Genomic DNA, 5,092 nt, shown 5'->3' with positions numbered 1-5,092 from the left:
TCTAGTCAAATGGCTACCCAGACTATTTGCAGTGCCCCCCCCACCTCCTCTTTACACCACTGCTACTCTCTGTTGTCATCAACGCATAGTCACTTTAATAACTCTACCTACATGTACATACCACCGCAACTAACCGGTGACATCACACACCGCGGTACATCATCATACAATACATTGACTCTGTATTGTTATCCCCCTGTATATAGCTATTGTTATTTTACTGCTGCTATTTAATTACTTGTTACTTTTATCTCTTATTCTTATCTGTATTTTTTTGAAACTGCATTGTTGTTTAGGGGCTCGTAAGTAAGCGTTTCACTGTAACACACTGTTGACCCACCTTGGGTCAAATATTCGATTCTGTAGCTGTGTATTTTATCGACCTGTTGTATTCAGCGCATTTTAATGTATTTTTATTTCCCCCTTATTTAACCAGGTAGGCCAGTTGAGAACAAGTTCAAATCAAATCAAAGTTTATTTGTCACATGCGCCGAATACAACAGGTGTGTTCACCTTACAGTGAAATGCTTATTTACAGGCTCTAACCAATAGTGCGATAAAAAGGTATGGGTGTGTGTATGTGTGTGTAGGTAAGTAAAGAAATAAAACAACAGTAAAAATACATTTTAAAATAAGAGTAGCAAGGCTACATACAGACACCGGTTAGCCAGGCTGGTTGAGGTAGTATGAACATGTAGGTATGGTTAAAGTGACTATGCATATATGAGGAACAGAGAGTAGCAGTAGCGTAAAAACAGGGGTTGGCGGGTGGTGGGACACAATGCAGATAGGCCGGTTAGCCAATGTGCGGGAGCACTGGTTGGTCGGGCCAATTGAGGTAGTATGTACATGGATGCATAGTTAAAGTGACTATGCATATAAGATAAACAGAGAGTAGCAGCAGCGTAAAAAGAGGGGTTGGGGGGGCACACAATGCAGATAGCCTGGTTAGCCAATGTGCGGGAGCACTGGTTGGTCGGGCCAGTTGAGGTAGTGTGTACATGAATGTATAGTTAAAGTGACTATGCATATAAGATAAACAGAGAGTAGCAGCAGCGTAAAAAGAGGGGTTGGGGGGGGGCACACAATGCAAATAGTCCGGGTAGCCATTTGATTACCTGTTCAGGAGTCTTATGGCTTGGGGGGAAAAACTGTTGAGAAGCCTTTTTGTCCTAGACTTGGCACTCCGGTACCGCTTGCCATGCGGTAGTAGAGAGAACAGTCTATGACTGGGGTGGCTGGACTCTTTGACAATTTTTAGGGCCTTCCTCTGACACCGCCTGGTGTAGAGGTCCTGCATGGCAGGCAGCTTTGCCCCAGTGATACTGGGCCGTACGCACTACCCTCTGAAGTGCCTTGCGGTCGGAGGCCGAGCAATTGCCGTACCAGGCAGTGATGCAACCGGTCAGGATGCTCTCGATATTGCAGCTGTAGAACCTTTTGAGGATCTCAGGACCCATGCCAAATCTTTTTAGTTTCCTGAGGGGGAATAGGCTTTGTCGTGCCCTCTTCACGACTGTCTTGGTGTGTTTGGACCATTCTAGTTTGTTGGTGATGTGGACACCAGGGAACTTGAAGTTCTCAACCTGCTCCACTACAGCCCCGTTGATGAGAATGGGGGCGTGCTCGGTCCTCCTTTTCCTGTAGTCCACAATCATCTCCTTAGTCTTGGTTAGGTTGAGGGATAGCTTGTTATTCTGGCACCACCCGGCCAGGTCTCTGACCTCCTCCCTTTAGGCTGTCTCGTCATTGTCGGTGATCAGGCCTACCACTGTTGTGTCGTCTGCAAACTTCATGATGGTGTTGGACTCGTGCCTGGCCATGCAGTCGTGGGTGAACAGGGAGTACAGGAGGGGACTGAGCACACACCCCTGGGGAGCTCCAGTGTTGAGGATCAGCGTGGCAGATGTGTTGCTACCTACCCTCACCACCTTGGGGCGGCCCGTCAGGAAGTCCAGGATCCAGTTGCAGAGGGAGGTGTTTAGTCCCAGGTTCCTTAGCTTAGTGATGAGCTTTGAGGGTACTATGGTGTTGAAAGCTGAGCTGTAGTCAATGAATAGCATTCTCACATAGGTGTTCCTTTTGTCCAGGTGGGAAAGGGCAGTGTGGAGTATAATAGGGATTGCATCATCTGTGGATCTGTTTGGGCGGTATGCAAATTGGAGTGGGTCTAGGGTTTCTGAGATAATGGTGTTGATGTGAGCCATTACCAGCCTTTCAAAGCACTTCATGGCTACGGACATGAGTGCTACGGGTCTGTAGTCATTTAGGCAGGTTGCCTTTGTGTTCTTGGGCACAGGGACTATGGTGGTCTGCTTGAAGCATGTTGGTATTACAGACTCAATCAGGGACATGTTGAAAATGTCAGTGAAGACACCTGCCAGTTGGTCAGCACATGCCCGGAGCACACGTCCTTGTAATCCGTCTGGCCCAGCAGCCTTGTGTATGTTGACCTGTTTAAAGGTCTTACTCACGTCGGCTACGGAGAGCGTGATCACACAGTCGTCCGGAGCAGCTGATGCTCTCAGGCATGTCTCATGCAAGTGATTTAGCTCGTCTGGTAGGCTCGTGTCACTGGGCAGCTCGCGGCTGTGCTTCCCTTTGTAGTCTGTAATAGTTTGCAAGCCCTGCCACATCCGACGAACGTCGGAGCCGGTGTAGTATGATTCAATCTTAGCCCTGTATTGACGCTTTGCCTGTTTGATGGTTCGTCGCAGGGCATAGCTGGATTCCGGGTTAGAGTCCCGCACCTTGAAAGCGGCAGCTCTACCCTTTAGCTCAGTGCGAATGTTGCCTGTAATCCATGGCTTCTGGTTGGGGTATGTACGTACAGTCACACTGTGGGGACGACGTCCTCAATGCACTTATTGATAAAGAAGTGATTGATGTAGTGTACTCCTCAATGCCATCAGTGGAATCCGGGAACATATTCCAGTCTGTGCTAGTAAAACAGTACCGTAGCTTATCATCTGCTTCATCTGACCATTTTTTTATAGACCGAGTCACTGGTGCTTCCTGCTTTAATTTTGCTAGTAAGCAGGAATCAGGAGGATAGAGTTGTGGTCGGATTTATCAAATGGAGGGCGAGGTTCTCATTTCCAATGTGACTAATACAATTTGATTTGATTTCACCTTTATTTAACCAGGTAGACCAGTTGAGAGCAGCTTCTCATTTCCAATGTGACTAATACGATTTGATTTGATGTATTTGAACTTTACCAATCAAAACTGTGCAGCGTCATCAGTTAGACTGTGTCAAGATGTTGAAAAGGAAGTCTAAATGAATTAACTATGCCTTATTTCTTGCCATAATACGATTATTTAATGAGAATGTGAGTATAATACCATAAATAAGCACAAAAATTGCAGTCTGGAATAATTTAGTCATTAACGGCGCAAAATGATTATATTCGGTATTGTAATATTCTGAGTAGTATATCGTAGAAGAGGTGTCCCCAAATATTGCTCAACCATAATGAGCACTACGTCATCAAGCACAGCCTTTTATCTGCAATAAGTCAACTTGATGGAAACATCTCTGGTGGGAAAATGCGCATCTTGTTTTTATGTGGCTTTTAGAATATTTGCATGGAAATCTGTTGCCAATTGGATGGAAACCTAGCTAGTGAGGACTTTCTTATACTTACTTCAAATAATTGTAACTAAAACTACCTGGAACCAAATGGTGCTTGTTGCAAAGAGTCCCCAAAACACAATTAAGTAATTCATAGGTTATTACTTTGTAATTACCATGTTACCATGTCGGTTCCAAGGAAATATTAGGTAATTTCCGCAAAATAAAGTGGTACCATGAGTGGGTATGCCATGGTGTACGTAACATGCGTTCTCAATTCAGGTTTAGGCAACACCTGACAGCAACTGATCCTATAGGTCAGATAAATGGTATTATGTACGCGCACACACACACACACACACACACACACACACACACACACACACACCCATAGGAGGATGATGGGTGGGTGACATGGTCAAAAGTTCAACTGAGAGAGGCAGAGATCTTAATCGAGGGCATGTCTCTCTAAAGCTGGATTACACCACAAATAATGCTCTCTGTCTTTCTCTATCTCTCTGTCTTTATCTCTCTCTCTCTCTCTGTTTTTATCTCACTCTCTCTTTCTCTAAGTCATTCTCTCTCTCTCTCTCTGTTTTTATCTCTCTCTTCCTCTCTGTCTTTCTCTCTCTGTGTGTTTCTCTCTTTCTCTCTCTCTGTCTTTATCTCTCTGTCTTTCTTTCTCTCTCTCTCTATGCCTCTCTCTCTGTCTCTATTTCTCTCTCTCCCTCTATCTTGCCCTTTCTCTAACTCTCGTGCCCTGTCTGTAACCTTCACCCCCCCTCCTGCCTCTCCCTCCATAGATCACAAACCCCAAGATAACCAAACGTTAGCTAGCAATGACGTAATAGCAACATGTCTGCTTGCTTCACTGTCTATCACATCACTAGATACATTCCCATCTACTGAGATCACAGAAGTTTCACCTAAATCCACCAATCAATTTCCTCACCAGATAAACAGTGGTTTGTCCCCCCCCCCCACACACACACACACACACACACACAATCACACATAGACAAAGAGGATAAGAATCGACCAGAGAGGGGGTGATGGTAATGATGAGAGCTCTAAAGGTTATACTCTACTCACCCCATGTGCTCTGCACCAGCACCTGTGGCTGGTAGCTCCCCCTCTCAATACTCTCTGTAGTGTCCTCTGAGCTGCTGAGAGGAGCCCATCTTTACTCTCTACCTCCCCTGTCCTGGACTGGACAGCTGTGGGGGCTTCAATGTGTGAACCCACCCTCCCTATCCCCTTCCTGTCTACCCTCTTTCCTTCTCTCTCTCTCTCTCTCTTCCCCTCTGTTTCCTACTCTCTCTCCCTCTCTCCACCTCTCCACCTGTCTCCCCCTCCCTCCCTGTCTTCCCCTCTGTTTTCCACTCCCCCCTCTCTCCCTCCCTCCCTCCCTCCCGCTCTCGCTCTCTCTCTCTCCCTCCATGCAGCTGGTGTTGGTGGGACCTTGACCTTCATTAGTACTGACAAGCAGGAGCACTGATTCTGTAAAGGTCGTGACCC

This window comes from Salmo trutta, chromosome 5, assembly GCF_901001165.1.
Source record: "Salmo trutta chromosome 5, fSalTru1.1, whole genome shotgun sequence".
Taxonomy (NCBI): Eukaryota; Metazoa; Chordata; class Actinopteri; order Salmoniformes; family Salmonidae; genus Salmo; species Salmo trutta.
This window is presented reverse-complemented; position numbering follows the sequence as displayed.